Source organism: Zingiber officinale, chromosome 4A (assembly GCF_018446385.1).
Source record: "Zingiber officinale cultivar Zhangliang chromosome 4A, Zo_v1.1, whole genome shotgun sequence".
Lineage (NCBI taxonomy): Eukaryota > Viridiplantae > Streptophyta > Magnoliopsida > Zingiberales > Zingiberaceae > Zingiber > Zingiber officinale.
This window is the reverse complement of record NC_055992.1, coordinates 121,001,395-121,027,060: the sequence shown is the minus strand read 5'-3', so window position 1 is coordinate 121,027,060 and position 25,666 is coordinate 121,001,395. Positions and strand designations below refer to the sequence as shown.

Genomic DNA, 25,666 nt, shown 5'->3' with positions numbered 1-25,666 from the left:
ATGTTATCTTTAACATTTAATTTTAAGTTTGTTAAATTCTGTTTTGATTTTATCAAAGTGTTTGATTTTATCCTTATATTTTCTTTGCCTTTTAAATTGATATGGTTAATTGAATTTATTAGATTAGTTTTATCTTTAAAGTTTAATTTCTTATTAATTAAATTATCTTGGTTTTGGATAGAATTTTCTAGATTAAATAATTTATTAATTTTATCTAGATCAATATTGACCTTGTCATCTTTTTTGTTTAAATTTTCAAATTTGTTTAGGTTTAAATTCAAATTTTTAGATTTATTAATTATTTTCAGATTTTCTGTATTTTCTAAATTAATTATATTTGTTTTATCAGAAAATATCCTAGAGGTATTTTTGTAAGTATTGTCATGTACACTATTTTCACATATACTTTCAGACATATCCAAATTAACAGTCGCATATTTTAAACTACTACTAGCAAGGGTGTTTTGGTAAATATTACTAACCTTGAGCGCAACCCCTAATTCAGCAGGCTTCTCCGTTGGATCTGACTCGAGTCCGGATTCGACTTTAACTTGATCTTCTAGCTCCATCGGCATCTCGTGAAGGTTGATCAACTGGGTCCACAGCTCATATGCATTCTTGTACTTTTCTAATCTGCATAAAATATTGTTAGGTAAAACATTACAAATAATGTTACTTACTTTTTTGTTCAGTTCCGAGTTTTGAGAAGGTTTCCTCAAAATTAGCATATAATCGATGTCTACGCTTCCTAAGAAGCATTCCATTAATCGCTTCCAGTAGTTGAAGTCTTCATGATCGTATGGTGGCGGTTCGCAGGGATTCCGTCCTTCTAGAAGAGTCATAATTTCTTGCACACAGAGAAACAAACAAAAGATCCCAAGACTTGGTCTTGGATTAGCAGTGCCGAAAAAAAATAATATTTCACTATTTTCGAAAAAAATAATAAAATATTATTAAAATATTAAAAAAATATTATTTCAAATTTTTTAAAATGTAATATCTTGTCAATACTAAGCAATGGTGAAGAGATGACGATGTATTTTTCAAAAATAGTTTTGGAGGGAAAAAAACGAAAGACAAACGATATCTAATTTTTCTTTCAAAAAGTCCCCCCTTTGTGTAACGACCCGGCCCTTTGGCCTCTTGGGCGGCCCTTGTGGCGGCCCAACTGGTGGCCCTTATGTCGTCGGCCCATTTGGCGACCTCTCATGTCGTCGACCGACGACTCTTTGGCCGTGCCGTTACTCACTAGGACTTTCCACCCCTGGCAGTGGATTTTTGCCTCCCCCAGGATTCGAACTCTAAACCTCCAGGACAGAGCAGTCAAGAGACTAAGAAGCAAAGAAATACCACCAGTGAAGGTCGTCTGGCAGAACCAGAAGCACGAGGAAGTCACTTGGGAACGAGAGGACAGTATGAGGCAGAAATATCCAGAACTATTCTAAGTTCGAGGACGAACTTTTTATAAGGTATGGGGAATTGTAACGACCCAATTTTCCCTATTTTGAGTTCTGAATATCATTAAAAATATTTGAAAATGCTTTTAAAATATTCTAGAGATTTTAAGGGATTTTTAGAGTATTTTTATGCAATTTTTGGAGTCCGTTTGGTATTTTTACCGAGTGGAGAAAGTTTAAAATAAAAAGAAAAACACAAAGTGCAAGAGCTAGGATTCGAACCCAGTCTCTCGGCCCAAGCAGTATTCGACCCAACCAACCGAGCTGAGCTCGTTTTATTAACTAAGTGTGTGAACAAATATATTTAAGTTATAGGTGGAACCGAATCACCTAGGTTATTAAAGGGGTTAAGTGTTTTTACCGTGACCTAAACCTAAGTTTTTTTCCTCTATTTTTCTCTCCCGACGGCGCGATTCTTCTCTCGGGCGAAAACCCCAGCCAAGGCTAGGGTTCCTCCTCTCGACGCCGGCGAGGTGTTTTCCGACCGATCTCCACCCGTGGGTGACCATTCCGACAAGGGGAGCTCGGGGAACACAAGGAAACGGGAGAAAACGAAGCTCTACCGAAACCCTAGGACACTTCTCTTCGGTTGTAAGTCCAAGAACCCGAAGTAAGTGCTTCTCACCTGCGGTAGGAGTAGCTTCCGGGGTTTTCGTTTGCGTTTTTTTTGTTGTTGTGTAATGAACAAGAGCAGCTTTTCATTCTAGCATATGGTTTTGATTTCAAGCCTTGCTCTAACAACTCGGTTTAAGACTTGGATCATGTTCTTTTGATATTTTTTAGCACGGACAGAATGTTTTTTTTTTTTAGAGCACGGACAGAATGTCTTCCTTGAGTGTTACAACATGTTAATTTAAATGTATTTACCTTGCATTTCAAACATGTCTAAGTAGTCATATTTCCTTCAAGTCACAGCATGATCAAAGGACTGTTAAGGTTCAGAAATAGGTTGGTTTTACAATCTTGCTGTTCGGAATTTGTTGCTGCCGTGGGCTTGACCAAATTCATTTCCTATGACCAAGTAGTTTTTAATTGCTGTTGAGCTTTGTTTGAATATGTACTGTTATACATCAGTGGAATATGGTTTTGGAACCCCTTGTATAATGTATATATGTGAGAAGTACAAGCAAGCAAGACTAAAGTCACAAGTTGATCCTAAATTTCAGAATTTAGAATCAAAGCACACTAAGTGCTTAAATAAATGCCAAGGCATTTTATTAGAAAAAGTATTTAAAGAAGGATATAAAAAAAAGTATTTTACTTTTAAAGGGCATGTACCGGACACAAGGTCCAAGGGATGGGCTCCAAGTTGCCCCTAGACATAAGGTCTAGAAGTGTCTTAATGGTTTTGGGATTAGCTACCTCAATTCTCATTAAGAAAGGCGCGCAAAGTGGTACAATGCCGGGCCCAAGTAAAGTTGAATATTATTTTTAAAGTATAAAAGTATTAATTTGGAAACAAACAGAACAAGCTCTTTTATCTCAGTTGCGAATTCTAGCAAGTTAAATGGTTGTTTCCTTTAGAGATGCATGATGTAGTTCTATCTGCTATTTTCATGTTGAGCATGTACTCCCTGTTTTCTTATCGGATTTTGTGAGTAGAAAGCACTTACTAAGCTTTTAGCTTATAGATACTACTTTTCCTCCTACTGCAGATATAGATAAAAATAAAGGAAAAGCTAAAGTGTTATAGAGGAAGGCGACAAGGAGACGTTGATTGTGTGTGTGTGGTGGCTGATAATGGAAGCTTGGGACCTTATTGGAAGATTTTGGAAATGTTACTGCTAGTGTTCTTTTGATTACTGCTAAAAGGGAATTATTTTTCAATGCTAAGAATTTGTTTTAAATTGCTTCGTTTATGTGTTAGAATCAATAAATTGGCAAATTCATATGCTCAGTACTTCTTTATCACTGCTGAAATTTTAATCTGCTGGGATGTTCGGATTGTTATATGCCCAGTAAACTTATGTGCATGCTAGTATTCTATATGAGTATTTGTTTTATGGAAGGAAAACATGTGATGTTCGGATTACATCACATGCATTCTTGGTTTATGGAAGGAGTAGTAGTACATGTGATGTTCTGATATGCATTCTTGTAGGGATCGAAGCTCCACCGAAATGCATATCAGAACAGTAGTAGTTGCTTGCAGTGATGTTCTGATATGTCTTGTGATCGTTACAGTTGTGTGCAATAAATGAACAGTAGGTTTAATTGGCTTCCTTTTATTTCTGTTCGGTTGTAGAATAAAATGAATGCAAGATATTAAAGGATGTAGCAAACAGTAGAGATACTTAAGCTTTATTTGTCTATATGTTATACTTGCTTGTTGCTTCACTTATTTGCATGTTTGATCCTGTAAAAAAAAAAATGTATCAAGAAATGTTATGCTGCTATCTAGAGACATGTTCTGATATGCGATATGTTTCAAATAGTTTAAAGTATCTCTAGTGTTAAAGTAAGTAGTACAAGTTATGTGTAGATAGTAGAGACAGTAGCGGTCACCCTTAGAGGAGTAGTAAGGAGGGTGGCCGTTACAGTTGGTATCAGAGCAGGTCCATTTTCCAGCAACACACACACATCAGCATCATCCTTGCCGCTTTCAAGTAAGAAAGTATTTAAGTTCTTTCTTTATTGCTTTCCTTTATTTACATTATTATTTGCAGTATGGATTGATAGTTATAAGTGAATGAGTAAGATAAGTGTTTTATTCTTTTAGCTATTTCCTTTCTTAATATATAAATGGGTATGTTTAGAAAGGGTAGAGAAATCATCAAATTTTCTTATTTGTTTAACTAGATGTCGAGAAGAGGACGTCCCCGTACCGCTCGTACTGAGGACCAAGTTCAGGAGGAAGAGAGGCCAGGCTCAACTGAGCCCAATCTTTCTGAAGTTGTTGCCCAACTTCAGAAACAAGTAGCTGAGCAGGAGCAAGTAATTGCCAATCTGATGACAAATCAACAACCAGTCCCTCCTACTCCTCAAACAGTAACTGTGGAGACTCCAGTGGTAACTGAGGTTCCACCAACTGCCCAGGGAGTCGTCACAGCATCCCAGAGACAAGAAGCCTACCTCATACAGTGGCTGAAACTGAAACCAGAGAGCTTCTCAGGCACGACTGAGCCCTGGGATGCCCAGGCTTGGTTCAAAACACTGGAGAGCACCATGGAGCTTCTTGACTGGCCAGAAGTCGAGAAAGTAAAGTGTGCCTCCTTCTGCCTGACTGGAGACGCACGCATGTGGTGGGAGAGAGTCAAAAGCAAGAGGGCAGTCAATCAGATGAGATGGATTGATTTTGAGACAGAGTTCTACGACGAGTTCTTCCGCCAAAGGATCACCAATAAGCACTACGAGGAGTTTATGGAGTTCAGACAGGGTGATCTGACAGTGAAGGAAGCAGTTAAAAAATTCAACATGCTAGCTCGTCTCTGCCCAGAGCTAGTAAGCACAGAGAAGGAACGAGTCAGACTAATGCTCAGAATGCTGAAGCCAGTGATAGCACTTAATGTGAGTAGTGGAACTCATCAGCCCCAGACTAGCGAAGAGCTGGTCAGCAGAGCCTTAGTAGCTGAGCATTACCTGAACAGCATGAAGGCACAACGAGAACAGCACAAGCCAATCAAGATAGAAACTAAGACTGGGGGAAGTCAGAAACCCCAGTTAAATAATCAGAACTGGAAAGGCAAGGGTACTAAAAGAAAGCAGTGAAATTCAGGAAGTAACCAGAAGGGAGAACCAGAAAACAAGCAGATTAATTTCCCTCCCTGCTCCAAATGTGGGAGAACACATCCAGGAGCCTGTCTTTTGGGTAAGACTGGATGTTATTCTTGTGGTCAGGAAGGACACATGGCTAAACAGTGTCCTAACAAGTTCAAAGCACCTCAGCCACAGCCAATACAATATGGAGGCAAGCCTCAGTTACATTACATGCCTGCAACTCTGGAAGGACCTCAGATCAGTCAAGGAAGGTTGGAAGCTCCACCAGTTCCAGCCAATGCCAGAGTATTCTCCCTTACTAAAGAGGAAGCTGCTAGTGCCTCCACGGTCGTAACAGGTCAAGTAGTTATTTTTCAGCATATAGCTACTGCACTATTTGATACTGGGGCGACCCATTCTTTTGTATCCATACCTTTTGCCAAAGAATTACAGGTACCTACAGAAAGCATGAATTCCAGGTTCCTGACAACCCTACCTTCTGGGGAAGTCATGGAATCCAGTCAGTGGCTTCGGTCTGTACCAGTCAGAATTTCAGACCGAGAGCTATGTGTTAATCTGGTAGTTCTCGCCATGCAGGATTTCGATATCATTTTGGGTATGGATTTCCTTAGCAAGTACAGTGCTTCAGTGGACTGCCGCAGAAGAAAAGTGATCTTTAGTCCAGAAGGTGAATCATCCTTTGAATTTACAGGAGTGCCAAAGAGGAAGACTCAGAAATTTCTCTCTTCCCTCACAGCTCACCAGATGCTAGCTAAAGGGTGTGCTGGTTTTCTTGCATTCATTGTGAGTACAGAAGAAGAAGAAAGACCTAAGCAGGAGGAAGTTCGGGTAGTCTGTGAGTATCCAGAGGTATTCCCAGAAGAGCTACCTGGACTACCTCCCAACAGAGAAGTGGAGTTTGAGATTGAACTGGTTCCTGGTACCGGTCCAATTTCAAAAGCTCCATATCGCATGTCTCCAGCAGAGCTAAAAGAGTTACAAGAGCAACTTCAGGAGCTACTTGACAAGGGTTTCATTCGCCCTAGTCACTCACCATGGGGAGCTCCTGTGTTGTTTGTCAAGAAGAAGGATGGATCTATGCGGATGTGCATAGATTATAGGGCTCTGAATCAGGTGACCATCAAGAACAAGTATCCACTGCCCAGGATCGATGATTTATTTGATCAATTGAAAGGTGCAACAGTGTTCTCCAAGATAGATCTGCGCTCTGGGTACCATCAGTTGAAAGTGAAGGAGAGTGACATACCCAGAACAGCTTTCAGGACCAGATACGGACACTACGAATTCGTAGTCATGCCTTTTGGTGTGACTAATGCACCTGCAGTCTTCATGGACTTGATGAATAGAGTGTTCAGAGAATACCTCGACAAGTTTGTCATTGTGTTCATAGACGACATTCTAGTCTATTCCAGAACTTCAGAGGAGCATGACACGCACTTGAGAATAGTTCTGCAGACCCTTCAACAAAAGCAACTCTATGCTAAATTCTCAAAGTGCGAGTTCTGGTTGGAGCAGGTGGCATTTCTAGGTCACATTGTTTCAAAAGAAGGCATTCAGGTAGATCCAGCCAAAGTAGAAGCGGTCAGCAACTGGAAGAGACCCAAGAATGCCAGGGAGATCAGAAGCTTCCTTGGTTTAGCTGGGTACTACAGGAAATTTGTGGAGGACTTTTCCAGGATAGCCTCTCCACTTACAGCCCTCACCAGGAAGGACAAGAAGTTTGAATGGTCAGATAAATGTGAGCAGAGTTTTCAAGAACTCAAGAGGAGACTGACCAGTGCTCCTATACTGACTGTTCCAGAGGATGACAAGAGTTTTGACATCTACAGTGATGCTTCCAAGATGGGCTTAGGAGCTGTACTCATGCAGGAAGGAAAAGTTATAGCTTATGCTTCCAGACAACTCAAAGACTACGAGAAGAACTACCCCACTCATGATCTTGAGCTGGCAGCTGTGGTCTTTGCACTGAAACTCTGGCGACACTATTTGTATGGAGTCCAGTGCAGAATCTTCACAGACCATCAGAGTCTTAAGTACTTCTTCACTCAGAAGGACTTAAACATGAGGCAGCGTAGGTGGCTAGAGTTGGTCAAAGATTATGACTGTGAAATCCTCTACCACCCAGGTAAAGCTAATAAAGTGGCAGATGCACTAAGCAGAAAGTCCAGTGCATCCTTGATGTCCTTATCATCATTAGCCCTGCCACTACAGAAGGAGTTGTCAGATTTCGGACTTGAAATTATTTATGGGCAACTTTCTGCATTGACCCTAGAGTCAACCCTGCTTGAGGATATACAGAAAAAGCAAAGCGAAGATCCAGATATTCAAAAGATCAAGCAAGGGATACAAGAAGAAGGAAGTTCAGAATTTCGAGTATCAGACAGTGGAATTCTTTATCAGGGAAATCGCCTTTGTGTTCCCAATGATGAAGAGCTGAGAAAGAAAATTTTAGAAGAAGCCCATAGTACACCATACTCCATGCATCCTGGTTCTACCAAGATGTACCAAGACGTGAAACAGAAGTTCTGGTGGTCTGGACTCAAAAGAGATGTAGCTAAATATGTCAGTACCTGCCTGACATGTCAGAGGGTCAAAGCAGAACACCAGAGACCAGGAGGAGTTTTATAACCTCTTCCAATACCAGAGTGGAAGTGGGAAGACATATCCATGGACTTCATAACAGGTCTCCCAAGAACCACAAATAGATATGATGCCATATGGGTGATAGTGGACAGATTGACCAAGTCTGCTCATTTTCTAGCCATCAAAGTGTCTCACTCTATAGAGCAGTTAGCACAGCTGTATGTAAAAGAGGTGATCAGACTTCATGGAGTTCCCAAATCTATTATTTCTGATAGAGATGGGCGCTTCACCTCTCACTTCTGGGAGTGTGTTCAGACTGCACTAGGCACCAAACTCAAGTTCAGCACAGCCTTCCATCCTCAGAGACAGAGCGAGTAAATCAGATCCTAGAAGATATGCTTAGGGCTTGTGCATTAGATTTTAAAGGCAGTTGGTGCAAGTATCTGTGTTTAGCTGAGTTTGCCTACAACAACAGCTACCAAGCCACCATCAGGATGGCACCATATGAAGCATTGTATGGCAGAAAGTGCAGATCACCTATATGCTGGCAAGAAGCTGGAGAAAGAAGAGAAATGGAAGTAGAGCTGGGCATTCAGACTGAGATGATAGAAGAAACCACTCAGGTTATTCAGAAGATCAGACAGAGGATTGAGACTGCCCAGAGTAGACAGAAAAGCTATGCTGACACACGCCGTAGGCCACTGGAATTTCAAGTAGGAGATTCAGTTTTTCTCAAAGTTGCTCCTATGAAGGGAGTGATGAGATTTGGCAAGAAGGGCAAATTAAGTCCTCGCTATGTAGGACCTTACCTGATTACGGACAGGATTGGGAAGGTAGCTTACAAGCTGGAATTACCACAAGACATGTCAGCAATACACAATGTGTTTCATGTCTCCATGTTAAAGAAGTGCCTCCATGACCCTAGCCAAGTGATTGAGCCTCGGTCAGTGCAGATCCAAGCGGATCTTAGTTTTGAGAGTAGACCTACACAGATAGTGGACAGAGCAGTCAAGAGACTAAGAAGCAAAGAAGTACCACTAGTGAAGGTCGTCTGGCAGAACCAGGAACACGAGGAAGTCACTTGGGAGCGGGAGGACAGTATGAGACAGAAATATCCAGAACTATTCTAAGTTCGAGGACGAACTTTTTATAAGGTATGGGGAATTGTAACGACCCAATTTTCCCTATTTTGAGTTCTGAATATCATTAAAAATATTTGAAAATGCTTTTAAAATATTCTAGAGATTTTAAGGGATTTTTAGAGTATTTTTATGCAATTTTTGGAGTCCGTTTGGTATTTTTACCGAGTGGAGAAAGTTTAAAATAAAAAGAAAAACACAAAGTGCAAGAGCTAGGATTCGAACCCAGCTCTCGGCCCAAGCAGATTCGACCCAACCAACCGAGATGAGCTCGTTTTATTAACTAAGTGTGTGAACAAATATATTTAAGTTATAGGTGGAACCGAATCACCTAGGTTATTAAAGGGGTTAAGTGTTTTTACCGTGACCTAAACCTAAGTTTTTTTCCTCTATTTTTCTCTCCCGACGGCGCGATTCTTCTCTCGGGCGAAAACCCCAGCCAAGGCTAGGGTTCCTCCTCTCGACGCCGGCGAGGTGTTTTCCGACCGATCTCCACCCGTGGGTGACCATTCCGACAAGGGGAGCTCGGGGAACACAAGGAAACGGGAGAAAACGAAGCTCTACCGAAACCCTAGGACACTTCTCTTCGGTTGTAAGTCCAAGAACCCGAAGTAAGTGCTTCTCACCTGCGGTAGGAGTAGCTTCCGGGGTTTTCGTTTGCGTTTTTTTTGTTGTTGTGTAATGAACAAGAGCAGCTTTTCATTCTAGCATATGGTTTTGATTTCAAGCCTTGCTCTAACAACTCGGTTTAAGACTTGGATCATGTTCTTTTGATATTTTTTAGCACGGACAGAATGTTTTTTTTTTTTAGAGCACGGACAGAATGTCTTCCTTGAGTGTTACAACATGTTAATTTAAATGTATTTACCTTGCATTTCAAACATGTCTAAGTAGTCATATTTCCTTCAAGTCACAGCATGATCAAAGGACTGTTAAGGTTCAGAAATAGGTTGGTTTTACAATCTTGCTGTTCGGAATTTGTTGCTGCCGTGGGCTTGACCAAATTCATTTCCTATGACCAAGTAGTTTTTAATTGCTGTTGAGCTTTGTTTGAATATGTACTGTTATACATCAGTGGAATATGGTTTTGGAACCCCTTGTATAATGTATATATGTGAGAAGTACAAGCAAGCAAGACTAAAGTCACAAGTTGATCCTAAATTTCAGAATTTAGAATCAAAGCACACTAAGTGCTTAAATAAATGCCAAGGCATTTTATTAGAAAAAGTATTTAAAGAAGGATATAAAGAAAAGTATTTTACTTTTAAAGGGCATGTACCGGACACAAGGTCCAAGGGATGGGCTCCAAGTTGCCCCTAGACATAAGGTCTAGAAGTGTCTTAATGGTTTTGGGATTAGCTACCTCAATTCTCATTAAGAAAGGCGCACAAAGTGGTACAATGCCGGGCCCAAGTAAAGTTGAATATTATTTTTAAAGTATAAAAGTATTAATTTGGAAACAAACAGAACAAGCTCTTTTATCTCAGTTGCGAATTCTAGCAAGTTAAATGGTTGTTTCCTTTAGAGATGCATGATGTAGTTCTATCTGCTATTTTCATGTTGAGCATGTACTCCCTGTTTTCTTATCGGATTTTGTGAGTAGAAAGCACTTACTAAGCTTTTAGCTTATAGATACTACTTTTCCTCCTACTGCAGATATAGATAAAAATAAAGGAAAAGCTAAAGTGTTATAGAGGAAGGCGACAAGGAGACGTTGATTGTGTGTGTGTGGTGGCTGATAATGGAAGCTTGGGACCTTATTGGAAGATTTTGGAAATGTTACTGCTAGTGTTCTTTTGATTACTGCTAAAAGGGAATTATTTTTCAATGCTAAGAATTTGTTTTAAATTGCTTCGTTTATGTGTTAGAATCAATAAATTGGCAAATTCATATGCTCAGTACTTCTTTATCACTGCTGAAATTTTAATCTGCTGGGATGTTCGGATTGTTATATGCCCAGTAAACTTATGTGCATGCTAGTATTCTATATGAGTATTTGTTTTATGGAAGGAAAACATGTGATGTTCGGATTACATCACATGCATTCTTGGTTTATGGAAGGAGTAGTAGTACATGTGATGTTCTGATATGCATTCTTGTAGGGATCGAAGCTCCACCGAAATGCATATCAGAACAGTAGTAGTTGCTTGCAGTGATGTTCTGATATGTCTTGTGATCGTTACAGTTGTGTGCAATAAATGAACAGTAGGTTTAATTGGCTTCCTTTTATTTCTGTTCGGTTGTAGAATAAAATGAATGCAAGATATTAAAGGATGTAGCAAACAGTAGAGATACTTAAGCTTTATTTGTCTATATGTTATACTTGTTTGTTGCTTCACTTATTTGCATGTTTGATCCTGTAAAAAAAAAATGTATCAAGAAATGTTATGCTGCTATCTAGAGACATGTTCTGATATGCGATATGTTTCAAATAGTTTAAAGTATCTCTAGTGTTAAAGTAAGTAGTACAAGTTATGTGTAGATAGTAGAGACAGTAGCGGTCACCCTTAGAGGAGTAGTAAGGAGGGTGGCCGTTACACTTTGCCTGATTGGTGGTTGCACCAAATCAGAGCAGTACCTGCTCTGATACCACTTGTAGGACCGTTAGATTCGATAGAGGGGGGGTGAATATCGATTAGAAAATATCGAGTATAAACGCAGCGGAAAAGTAAAATAGACACAAATGTTTTTTACTTCGTTCGGAGCCTGTGACTACTCCTACTCGAAGGCCCGTGGTCCTTGACCACTTTCGTTGGGCAATCACTAATAAGTCGAAATATGATTACAGAATGAATACAGGAAATGCTAGTGACAATAAAGCAATACCGACAAGGAAATTAAATAAAAACCGAAGGAGCACTTTGTCGGAGCGTTGTTGGTGTTGCACTGAACGTCGAGCAGCAAGACCAGCAGTAGAAGAGTTCTCAGATTAATTATTGATTCTGAAGCTCCTGCCTGGGGCTTCTTTTATATGCTGCTCCGGGCGCCTGGATTCCTTCCGGGCACCTGGAATGTGACGTAGCTGCTCAAACCGAAATGCTCCACGTGGCGACGACTTGGTTGGATAGAATTTGCCTTTCCGGGCGCCCGGATCCCTTCCGGGCGCCCGGATCCCCTCCGGGCGCCCGAACCACCTTGTTCAAGAAATCTCCTTTTTCCTGCAAAACAAAGTTAGTCCGAGGTAATATATATCCTGCAAAACATATTGTTAGCACATTTTATCATAGTAGGAATTAGCACAAGTAGTATGACTTAGATTCCGTCTTTCCGAGACCGGAATCTAGTCACGATCTCGACTTAGACTTCCGAAATGGATCTAAGCCGGATCGACGCCTAATGTTCCCTTCCCGGGAACGCGTCCTCGCAGTCACTCCCCTCCAGTGACTTACCTCACTTACCTGCCAGACGTCCGGTCAGCCCTTCGACCCGTATGGACTTCTTGCCAGCTATCCGGTCAGCCCGTCGACCTAGCTGGACTTCTTGCCAAGCGTCCGGTCAGCCCGTCGACCCGCTTGGACTTCTCGCCAGCTATCCGGTCGGCCCGTCGACCTAGCTGGACTTCTCGCCTAGCGTCCGGTCAGCCCGTCGAGCCGCTTGGACTTCTCGCCAGCTATCCGGTCAGCCCGTCGACCTAGCTGGACTTATCCTGCACACTCGATCAGAGTGTTAGATAACGTCGAACCTAACTTAACCTGATTTGTCATTCATCAAAACCTGGGTTAGACCTTTAGTGCTAACCGCACCAACAGATAACACCACTAAATATGTTTCAACAACTAATGAATAAGATACACCTTTATTGTTCTCATTTTTGAGAGGATGACCCACCTTAGTGTCCAAGTTTTGTTTCCAATCATTATAATTGGGACTAGTAAATCTATTCTCTAATATAACAGTAAGGGGATTGAAGGTCATCCTAAGAATCACAAAACATTTGGTCAATACTTTAGAATTTAAAATAATATTGATTCCTCAAACAATATCATTTAAATTCACCAACACCTCAAACACCGTGAATTTTGTATGTCACAATAGTGTGGACGTATACAAATTCGAACATTTGTAAGAGGGGGTTTTACCCATTGATTTTATTATCTTGTCAACCTAACTTTATGACAAATAAAATTAATAGTTGGTTTTTCTTCGGTCACACAAATAATAACAGTGACTCTGATGGGGAGGATACTATTAAATGCGCCTAATTGTATACCATTACTTGATACTAAGTACATTAAATAAGATTGTGCCCCTTCAGATGGAGAAGATCACACGCTCCTAAATAATTTCCTATAATCATCCATTAAGGATGTTTGATCTAGTGATCTGCAAATAAATTCATCCGATGTGGAGGAAGGCACTCAGAACCAACGCGCAAATTTGAATGCATCACTTACAAACCAGTAATGGAGACCGTGGAATTTAATTAATTCCTCTCCCACTTAGTTATTTAGAAACGAGGAATTTTAACATGCACACTAGCATACAAACACAAGCACACACATCACAACATAAAAGGCAATAAATATGAAAACTAATTTTTCAACTATTATGGTCTCATCCAATGTTGTCCTCCGTATGCCACCAACCCTAGCTGCCGCTGAAGGGTTTACGTCGTCGCGTCCATCATGCTTTCTTTTTCTGTTGCGCATCTGGTCCTCAAATAGCACCACGCCTCGCAAGGATACGATCCGCGATAAAAATAAAATTTTTACATTTATCGATCCTATTCCACGAAGGAATGTACATGTAATCTATATCGAACAAAAATGTAAAATCCTAAAACTAATACAACTCCTGTTATATTTAATAATTACAATCATGCATACACATAAAATGCCCTCAATATGTCCAAGTGCCCAATCACACACAAACACAATATGACCATAATAGTTGGATCTAGGATGCTTGCAACCACAGAGTTAATCTATTTGTACATCCTACTATTATCCCGCCTAAATATGTGTATGAAAAGTGCATAATTTAACTGAAAACCAAACATACAGAGGCATAAACCTTGCTCTGATACCAATTGTTGGTTGCTACTCGGAACACTGTTCTGTTTCCCCTGTACAAAAATTTGTACAAGCACAGAACTTAACCTAGCTACCCATGTGCTTTACTGAAGTTGGACTTGGATTGTAAACGATGCTTAACATTATTAATCCAAGTTGCTCTTCAGAAGTTAAACTTAGATTGGAAACGATACTTAACATTTTTACTCCAAGTTTAACCTATGTGTTCTTCAGAAGTTAAATCATATTACAGAAGTTAATTAAATATATATTTCAAAGATTGACTTCCAGGTTAAACATGACGAGGCACTAGGCCTTCTTATTTATGGGATCATCCACCACTTCCTAAACAAAGCCTTTCAAAGAAATTGGATATTTAACTTCTTACAGTAACCCTAGGTTTAACTAAAGAGACCTCAATAGAAAGCACAAGATCGAAACATGAAATCGAAACATGAAATCGAAACATGAAATCAAAAACCTAAAAATGATAGCCTCTTGTGTTGGTATTTCAGAATCCACACAAAGAAAATAAACTAGTACGCAGTGGGATAATAGACTAGTTGTACCTTTCTTTGTAGACAAAAGACCTCTTGATCTTCTGTTGTATTCCTCTCCTCCTTTTGGACGTCGTGTGGGCGACGATCTACCAAGATGAAAACCACCCGAACCACTTCTTCTCCTCCAAGACTCTCGAGCCACCAAGGGATGCCAAAATAGAAATTTTCCTTCTTCTTCTCCTCCAAGCAACCGACCACCAAGTGCTTCTCCTCTTCTTCTTCTTCCTCTCCAAGCAACCGACCACAAGGATTTTCCAATCCTTGATGCCGCCGACCCTTATGGGAAAGAAAATAAAGAAGGAAGAAGAAGGGAGAGGGACGACCACAAGGAAGAGAGGAGAGGGGGCAAGGCTTAGGTTATGTATCCCATGAGGCACCCTCTCATTCTCTTTTATAATCCATGGTCATGGCAAAAATAGAAAGTTTTAAACATAATTAAAACTTCCTTATTTGTGGCCTCCCCTTAAAAAAGGAAATTTTAACAATAATTAAAATATCTCTTTTCTAAATTTCCTATTGTACATGGCAATAAAGAAAAGTTTTAAAATTAATCTCTCTCTTTTAAAAACATGTAGACAACTAAAAAAAAATGAAAGATTAATTAAAATTTCTCTTTTTAAATGATGGTTACAAAAAAAAAGTTTTATCAAAAATTAAAATCTCTCTTTTAAACATTATAGATAACTACAAATAAGGAAAGATTTTAACAAAATTAAAATATCTCTTTGATCTTTTGTAGATAGCAATAAAAGGAAAAATTTTAAAATTTTAAAACTCTCTTTTAAAACCATAAGGATGACTATTGATGTGCGTAGATTGTATACACTTGTTAGCATGTTTTGACGCACATTCACATACTTTATACATGCTTTGTCTACGTATTTTTGTACTTCTAGCTTTCCTTTTAGCATATTTACTTTTTTTGTTCGGAGATCTGCTTTTGTGTATTTTTTGTATACAGGAGTCGAATTTGGTGAAGATTTCATGTTCAAGGCCAAATCTGCAAGCAGAGCAAAGGAGGAAGGCATCATTCCTGAACCTCACATGGGCCTGCCATGGGGGGGTTGCCTTGGCCGTGTGGAGATTTTTGGACATGTGGCTGAAACAGAGAAGGAAGTTGCCATGGTCGTGTGAACCTCACACGACCGTGTCAAGATATGGAGCCAGCAGGAGCAAGTCGTGTGCAGTACATGGTCATACTAGCATTCCAGTGTTGAAGTGTAACGACCACCCTTCTTACTACTACTACTCTCTAAGGATGACCGTTACTTATCTACTAACTCTACTTAACCGGTATAATTAAAATCCTCGAAGAAACCCTACCGAAAAATTTCGACAGAATCTCCCCTGTACCGGTGACCTTATTCAACAATACATGCAATATATACTCAGCCACAAGCGGCTGAAACACATATCAATCAACCACGCAGTATAATAAATCCAAAATAAAGAAAACAACACAAGAAATCATCACACAAGATTACAATTCTTCTACCACGTCCTAATCATATCAAAATAACAAATACTATCTCAAATACTCCTAACATAGCAAAAGACAATAAAAACTAAACTAAAACTTCTTTCCTAGTCCCAGGGCTTCCATAGTCCTGGCATCACACATCCTTCGAACACCTCCTTATCGCCTTCCTTTCTATATCTTTTCCTTTCCTGTATCTGCAGTAAGAGGAAGTGTAGTCTATAAGCAAAATTTGCTTAGTAAACGCTATCTAACTCACAAAATCTCGATATGCATGAGGATATACTGAAATCTAAAACTGAATGCTCAAAAGGAAATCTACTCATGCTCATCTACTAGTGAAAGAAACATACTGGATGGCTAAACATGTAAAGTAAATCTATACAATCATGCTAGCATAAAGAACTAAGCTTATTGAATTCTAAACACCTTCTGAATCTTATTTCACTTGTTTAAAGACTTATTCTTTAAATACTTTATACTTATGTAAAACTTTCAAAAACTTATACTTATAATATTTCAAAATAATAATCAACTTCTTCTTGGGCCCGACAACTGTGCTTTTACTTTTGTAACGACCCGACCCATTTGGCGGCCCATTTGGCGACCCTCGGGTCGTCGACCATCGACCGTCGGCCGTGCTGTTACTACTAGGTTATCTAAACCTAGGGACGACTATGGGAGCCCAACCCAAGGACAACTGAGAGTCTAGCATAGTGCCACTGATAAAAGTAAAATACTTGTTATCTTTTAATACTTCTATATAATGCCTCGGCATTTTCTTTAGCACCTTGTGTGCCAAAATCCCTAAAGTCTTGACTTTGGGATCTACTTAAGGCCTTGGCCTTTTTCTTTCTTTTCTTTATCTTTCTTATATTTGTTAATACTTCTAAAAGAATACTTCTTTAAAAGAAACTGAAATGTTTAAGCAAATTCTAACTTTGAAATGCTTAACCCAAAAATCTGCCTACTATGCTAATAAAATTCTGCATATTAAAATCTGCATACTATACTTATAAAAATCTGCATGCTATGCTTATAAAAATCTGCACATGTTCAGCTAAGGGTAAATGAATTCTGCACACTAATACTTAATAAAAATCTGCACACTAAAATGCTGCATATTAAGCTGACACAATTCTGCATATTAAGCTCTAAAGAAACTAGATACTGATTGTTTTAGAAGGAAGGCTACTCATGCACATCTAATAACATAAGAAACTAGAAATCTGCTTATGTTATTCCAATAGCAAAGGAACTAGAAATCTAAATCTGCACATGTTTATGTTATTTACTAAATCTAAATAGCAAAGGAACTGAATGAATATATAAATGCACACTTGAATGAATCTGTTCATGCCTACTTCTACTTGAATGAATATAAATGCTCACTTGAATAAATCTGCTCATGTTATTCCAATAGCAAAGGAACTAGAAATCTAAATCTGCACATGTTCATGTTATTTACTAGATCTAAAGAAAATGAAATCCCAAAGCTCTAGCAATAACACTTGTATCGAATTTCTGCATACATGAATCATATCAATTAAAACTAAATCAATGCATTCAAAGAATGAAATTCCAGTACTGTCGATTGAACTAAAATTTACAACACACTCAAGTAGGTCTCAACATACATTGTTCTGCATAGAATTTACAACATATAAAGTCTGTTGCAAGTATCAGAAAATTACAAACAAATTCCGAAATTGTCCATTTGTTCTTCTAAACCTGGTTTTGCTATCTATAGCCACCAACCAAAATGAAAACTCATTTCAATTCTCATTACACCAGCTAACATTTCTGTTAGGATTTTTAACAAACAGATTGCGTATAGAAACTCGGCGCTTAAATCCTCACGGAAAAGAAATCAAAACCAAGCCCTTATAAGGTCAGAAACGATTCTCACAGAACCACAGGGAAGCCTTCCGAAGAGCGTCGAGCTCCTTCTATACCGAATGCACCAGCTAAATTCTGGAATCAAACCAGACAAGCGAGAACAAATTCCAAAACCAAATCTATCTAACATGCACGCTAGGGTTCCACGGCTACTACAATCTTTACAGCAGCAAAGGAAACGAAAGGGAAATAAAAAGCATCAAATCCGAATTCAAGCTATAAAAACTCGAGGTATAAAACCCACATGCTTGATCTTTACCCATCATATTCTTCCTTTGAAGGTCACGGCAGAAAACCCTAAGCTAATCTTCTTCACAAAAAAATTTGGAACACAAGAGGAATAGAAGTCCAGAACTATCCTACTGCAGGTGAGTAGCGGCTTACCTATCATTGGACTCAAAATCGGGAAGAGGAGCTGCTAGGGTTCGATGAAAACTCAAGTTCTCGACCTCTCCTTGCGCCCAATTGCTCTTCTCGATGAGAGGGGCTTGATGGTGCGAAGACTTTGCAAAGAGGGGCGCTCGCCGGCCGCCGGAGATGCCCTAGCTTTGACTGTGATTTCGCCCAAGCAGAAATCGCCGACGCCGCGCGTGAGGAAAAGGGTTCTCGGGCCAAAAGGGAAAACCTAAGTTCTCCTTTTAATAACCCGGTATTCTGTTAATAACTATCACTTAAATATATTTTGCTCCTTCCTAAATTAACAAATTCTGCTGGCGCAGTTGGTTGGCTGTGTTCCGCTTAAAACTTTGCTGCGGTCGGAGGTCTTCGGGTCGAGCCTCGGCTTGGCCCTTTTTCTGCAACCTTTTATTTCTATTATCTATAACCACTACTTAAATTTATTTCATTCTCTATTTGTTCACAAAACAGCCATGGAATAGCCGGTTAGCAGGTTTAAACCGAAGCCACAGATCTCAAGTTCGATCAGTCGTGCCCTTTATTTTTCAATTTATTTTAAATGTTCCAATTACAACTTAAATAAATTCGCTTCCCTTCTTAATAACAAAACAACCGCAGACCAGTTGGTTGGGCTGAGTTCGTTAAGACTCGGGCCAAGTCCGAGGTCTTGGGTTCAAAACCCAGCTTTAACACTTTTATATATATATATTTTTTAAACTTCTTTCTCTTGGTAAAAATACCAAACGAACTCCAAAAATTACGTAAAAATACTCTAAAAATTTCTAAAAATCTCTAGAATTTTTCTAAAACATTTCTAGATTTTAATAAGGTCTTTTAGGACTCCAAATCATGAAATTTGGGGTGTTACATGAAGACTTACATGGCCGTGTATATCTACACGGTCGTGTGAGGTTTCCAGAGACCATGAAGGGCTTGGCCGTGTACACTACACGGCTGTGCGAGATCTCCAGTGCCAAAGAATACCCAGGTCGTGTAGATCTACATGGCCATGTGAAGGTAGCAGATGCAGGGTGTGCCACGGCCGTATCTCACACACGACCGTGTGAGTTGTGCAGAGAGGGAAGTGAGGCATGCCGTGTGAACCTCACACGGTCGTGCCTCGGGGCCGTGTGACGCCCAAACCTCACCTCTATATAAGCCTTCCTCCTTGATTTGAGAGGGAATCTTCTCCCCTTTGGGAGAAAGGAAGATTTGGGTGATTTCCCCCCATCTTGGAGGGATTTTTCGGCGATTCTAGGGTGGATCTTCACCAATTCGACTCCAAGATCGAAGGATTGGATCCAAAGACTATTCTTCTCCGTAGATAAGTTTTCTTTCTCTCCTTTCTTGGATTTGAGGGATTAGAAATGCTTGTAATCTTTATTTCTTTCGGATTCTTTCTTCGATTTATGGAGTAGATCTCTTGTTCTAGGATGGAGGGAGTATTTGTAAAGAAATCTTGATGTAAAACTCTTGTGGATATGCCAATTTCCTATTTCTATGATTTTGCCCTATTTTGTATCTATTCTTTCTTGTTGGATTGTTGTGATTAGGGCTTAATTACCATGCTTGATTGAATGTTTAAATATCTTATGGATCTTGTATGGATTGCTGCTCATTCGATTTTCCGAGGGATCTTCATGACAGGAACATGCACATGTAAGGATGCTTGAGGGGTAATCTTGAAAGGGAAATTAGGTATTTCAAGAAGGTAGGATAGATAGATTGAATTAATCTTTATATCTCGATGGGTTGATGAGTGATGGATTCCTATGTTGATTTTCCGAGGGACGCACGTGGCAGGCAAGCTCGTGTAAGGACAACATAGATTCATTCATAATTGATCAATTTAGGTATGGATTTCAGTCCTAGGTTGGTTCTCTATTGCAAGAGAGAACCGACAACCTTCTACAAATGATGGATAATTGCGAAAAAGGATTTGATAGATCATTTACATTGAAGAACCGTACAAAGAAACCGAAACTCCTAGAATATCCCTATCATTGCCATATTCCTTATTTCCTATTCTTTTATTTCTTTGTTACTTTTCATAGTTACACTTAGACTTTGTCAATCCATTGATTTGTTGTCTAGCTAATTCACTTTGAGACATTCTTAGTGTTTATTCCAGTCCCTGTGGATACGATAATCTTTTATATTACTTGCGATATTTTCGTACACTTGCAGAGGTCAACAACTATAAAAGGAAATTTTTAAAATTAAAATTTTTCTTTTAAATCCCTTCATGAATGGCTACAAAAGGAAAGATTTAAACAAAAAATAAAATCTCCCTTTAGTTCTAATGGTGTGGTCGGCCCCATGCTTGGACACCAAGCATGGCTTGGCAGGCCATCTCTTGGGCTCCAAGCAAATGCTTGGCCAACCCCCTTGCTCCAAGCAAGGATGTGTTCGACCCATTACTTGGGTAAGAAGTGGACTTGGTGGATACAAGACTTTATAGAGGCTACAACAGGGACCAAGAAGAGAAATTGGTTTTGGTCTCCCGATGAGCATGAGCTTCCTGTGTTCGTCCCGAACACCAAACTCAAGTTCATCGATAATAACTCATACCACTAAAGAGTGTTGGTTGCTACTCGGAAAGCCTAGAGGTTCCACTGTACAAAAATTTTGTACAAAGGTCTGAACCTTTTCCTAGCTACCATGTGTTCTTTTAAATTAAATTTTGGATCGCCTGCGGAACTTAACACGTTTGATCCAAAACTTAATCTATTTGTTCTTTTAGGTTTTGACTTGGATCTCCTGCGGAACTTAACACGTTCGACCCAAATCACTTTAAGTTATTAATTCCATTAAATATTAATTTCCATAATTGGTTCCCAGTACTGACGTGGCGAGGCACATGGCCTTCTTAGATATGGGAGCAACCACCACCGACTAGACAAAACCTTTTATAGAAATCTAATATTTAATTTCCTAAAATAACTTTAGGTTAACCGAAAATAACAATCAAATCACAAGGAAAAATAAAACAAAAGAACACAACTCCGAAAAACATATTCGAAATACTAGAACGTAAGCCTCTTGTATTTGGTATTATTTCCATAAATAACTAGTATGATGCGGAAAAGGAAAAACTACTAGTTATACCTTCTAGAAACACCTCTTGATCTTCTACCGTATTCCTCTTCTAACTGTTGGTTGCTACTCGGAAAGCCTAGAGGTTCCACTGTACAAAAATTTTGTACAAAGGTCTGAACCTTTTCCTAGCTACCATGTGTTCTTTTAAATTAAATTTTGGATCGCCTGCGGAACTTAACACGTTTGATCCAAAACTTAATCTATTCGTTCTTTTAGGTTTTGACTTGGGTCTCCTGCGGAACTTAACACGTTCGACCCAAATCACCTTAAGTTATTAATTCCATTAAATATTATTTTCCATAATTGGTTCCCAGTACTGACGTGGCGAGGCATACGGCCTTCTTGGATATGGGAGCAACCACCACCGACTAGACAAAACCTTTTATGGAAAGCTAATATTTAATTTCCTAAAATAACTTTAGGTTAACCGAAAAGAACAATCAAATCACAAGGAAAAATAAAACAAAAGAACACAACATCGAAAAACATATTCGAAACACTAAAATCATATGTCTCTTGTATTTGGTATTATTTCCAAAAATAACTAGTATGATGCGGAAAGGAAAAATACTAGTTATACCTTTTAGAAAGACCTCTTGATCTTCTACCGTATTCCTCTTCTAACCTCGGACGTTGTGTGGGCAACGATCTTCCGAGATGAGAACCACCTTTCCACCTTCCTTCTTTCTTCTAGATTTCGGCCACAACAAACTCCTCCAAGGATGAAGAATTTCGGCCACCACCAATGCTCCAAGGGATGCTAGAGACGAGGCTTGCTTTCTCTCCTTCTTCTCCTTCCTTGATCCGACCACAAACAAAAGCTCCACCAAGAGATGAGTTTCGGCCAACAAGAGGAGAGGAGAGAAATAGGGCCGGCCACCAAAACCAAAGAGGAGAGGAAAGAAAAAGAATAGAAGTCCATCTCATGAAGGCTCCTCTACCTCCTCTTTTATAATCCTTGGTTTTGGCAAATAAGGAAACTTTAATAAAAACTTCCTTAATTCCTTTGCCATGAAAAAGAAATTTTAATTAATTAAAATCAAATTCCTCTTCTTAATCAACATGGTCGTCCACACAACAAACCTTAATTCAATCAAGAATTAAAACCTTCCTAATTTGTTTCCGGAAATTTATAAAAATTTCTCCAATAATTTAATCCCTTCATGATTGGTTTATAAAAAGGAAATTTAATAAATTAAAATCTTTCTTTTAAACATGTGGATAAAAAGAAAATTATCTCTAAAAATTAAAATCTCTTTTAATCTACAAATAAGGAAAGATATCAAATCTTTTCTTAATCTTTTGTAGAAACTAATAAAAGAGAATTATTAATTTTTTAAACTTTCTTTTAAATCATGAACATGGTTAAAAAGGAAAGTTTTTACCAAAATTAAAATCAACCTTTTAATCTACAAATAAGGAAAGAGATTTAGCTCTTCTCTTAATCTTTTGTAGAATCTTATAAAAGGAAAGATTTAAATTTTTAAACTCTCTTTTAAAACATGTTATCCACATAAGAAAAATTTTAAAAAATAAAATCCTTTTATTTTAATTTGGGCCGCCACACCAAGCTTGAACCCGCTAGGGTCGGCCACCTTAAGCACCCATGAACCAAACTTTCTCCAAGCTAGCTTGGCTGGCCCCTTATGGGATGGGTAAGAAGGTGGGTATAGGTGGGTATAGTACTCTATAATTAAGAGGCTACGATAGGGACCGAGAGGAGGAATTGGTTTTGGTCTCCCGATAAAATTAAGCATCCCGTGTTCGCCCCGAACACACAACTTAATTTTATCAATAATAATTCATTCCACTAAAGAACTATTATTGAACTACCGCACCAATCCCAAATTACATTTTGGACTCCTTCTTATTATGAGTGTGTTAGTCTCCCTGTGTTTAAGATAACAAATGTCCACTAATTTAGTAAGTTACTGACAACTCACTTAATTAATATCTAGCTCCAAGAGTAGTACCACTCAACTTCATCGTCATGTCGGACTAAGTCCACCTGCAGGGTTTAACATGACAATTCTTATGAGCTCCTCTTGGGGACATTCTCAACCTAGATTATTAGGACACAGTTTCCTTCTATAATCAACAACACACACTATAAGTGATATCATTTCCCAACTTATCGGGCTTATTGATTCATCGAACCAAATCTCACCCATTGATAAATTAAAGAAATAAATATCAAATATATATGCTTGTTATTATATTAGGATTAAGAGCACACACTTCCATAATAACTGAGGTCTTTATGTAAGATATCGGAAGATTAAAATAGATAGGGTTATTTGGGAAATAGCCTTATAGAATTTTTCCGGAATTTTTAGAAATTTTCTGGGATTTTTTTCAGAGCTCGTAAGAAGGGTTTTGAGGGGATCAATTTCGGGTACAGATAAGGCCTGTTTGGGATACCCGTTTGGGTGAGGAAATGTTTATAATTATAAATTATTTTCTTTTCCTTTAATTCCCTTCCCAAGCACCGTTTCCCCAAACCCGACGCCGATCCCTCCCCTCCTCCCTTCCTCGACCTCCCTTCCTTCTCCGATCTCCCTCGCAGACGAGCGACGCCGATGAGAGTGAGGCTCTAGCTCCGGCGATCTCCCTTTGTAGTCATCGACCCTCAAGCTCAAATCCAGCCGAAGCTTTTCTTCTCGCTCTGATCTCTCTGTTCTTCACGGGGACGAACCGACACCGACGATCGCCGGAGTAGATCTATTGCCAGGGCATCAAGGGTGAGCTATCTTGTTCTTCCTTGATTTCCCGTAAGCCTCAGCGCCAAATCTTCCCTTGATTCCTCCTCTTCCTTTGGTGGCGTTGTGCCCTAGCGGGATCTTGAAGGTAAGAGATCTACCTAGGTTATGATTCGAGTAGGTGTTCTTCTTCTTGGATTGATTTGGGTGGTCTTCTAAGAAGCTGAGATTGTATTTTGGTTCCAGCCACCTCAACTCTGTTGGGGATTGTTTTCTCCATCGAAGCTGTGATCCTCTCCGGTGATTGAAGTCTCGGTGAAGAGGTGGAGTGTTTGAGGTGATGCATGACAGGTGTTTGATGAAATGCTTTGTGCTCTTGTCTCCTTTGTTTGTGCCGGTGTCGCCCTATCCTCTGCCCTAGCTCATTGCCGCAGCGACAACCTGATTCCATCTAGGAGAGATCTTGGATATGGTATACGGGTAAGTCAAGCTCAATATTGATTAACATGGATTGATTTCATACTTTGATGTTGAGATTAACTATGCGACTGATCAGTGTTGCTCCGATGAGGATTAAATATGGGAGGTTAGCTGATCAGAGATAGAGTTTCAGTGTAGGGATCTATTTGAGGTGTTGTTGCTAGAACAATGGGCGTTCACTGCAAGGAAATGTTGTCGGGCAGTGAAACATTGGAGAAGGGGTTGTTGACATGGAGTTAAGGTAAGGTTAAGAGTTGATCTTGTATTTTGTTATAGGGTAATTGATGGATTTATGTGATTTGGTTGTTAGGTTAGTAGGAGATGGAAATGTGGGCAACAGTGAGCATCACACCTGTGGCTTCCAATAGTGGGTTGCTCGGATCACATGCTAACAGTGGAGTGCAATGGAATTGGGTAAGTTGTGCTCTAAATTGATTACATTATGTAATGAATTAGATTAAGGAATTAATTGGGATGTGAATTAGACTAGGAAATGATTGAGTTGATTGAGGATTGTTGGATTTTGCGGTTGATCATGGTTTAATGATTTAGTTGATAGGTTATTGTGGGTTGATATCATTTGTGTTGTGGATGGGATGAATTATTGTGGATTAAGAATTAAGGTGATTTTATTGCTGTATTGGTTTGGATTGGTAGGGATGGATTGTAGGAATTTAAATTAAGTTGTATTGGATTGATTAGTAGATTTAGAAGGATTTATGATGAGTTTGGATTAGTGTTTGATTGATGATGAATTATGTGAATTGAATTGGATTAATTCATGAGGAGATTTGATTAGTGATGATTGTGGATTATGGTTGGATTTAGAAAGAGTAGAGTTTAAGGATGAACCTCTCATCTACTTTGGTTCGGATCATTGGGTAGAAACTAAACAGAGTTACCTAATCGACGTAGGATTAGGTTTTGAGTTTAGTTTGTTGTTGATTATGTGAGTAGCTAAATATATTATGTAATCGCAGGACTTGGATTCGGGACGAGCGTCTCGACGTGGGATTTCCGGACACGATCTACGTATTAAGGCGGGTATTTCTTCCTTGCCTCTGTGTAGATTTTATTGAGCTTAGTGCATGGTTTTATGAGATGGTTTAGGATGCTTTATCTTATATCGTGCTCGTTTGTTGCTTTCC

General features: G+C 39.2%; 1 long non-coding RNA gene across 1 annotated transcript; it reads left to right on the top strand.

Moving 5' to 3' along the window:
• The first annotated feature begins 23,748 nt into the window (after positions 1 to 23,748).
• LOC121973603 lies at positions 23,749 to 25,559 on the top strand. The gene is made up of 5 exons (XR_006109681.1): positions 23,749 to 24,186; positions 24,285 to 24,518; positions 24,595 to 24,759; positions 24,829 to 24,932; positions 25,499 to 25,559. It is a non-coding gene; the product is annotated as an uncharacterized LOC121973603 (long non-coding RNA).
• Positions 25,560 to 25,666: the final 107 nt, after the last annotated feature.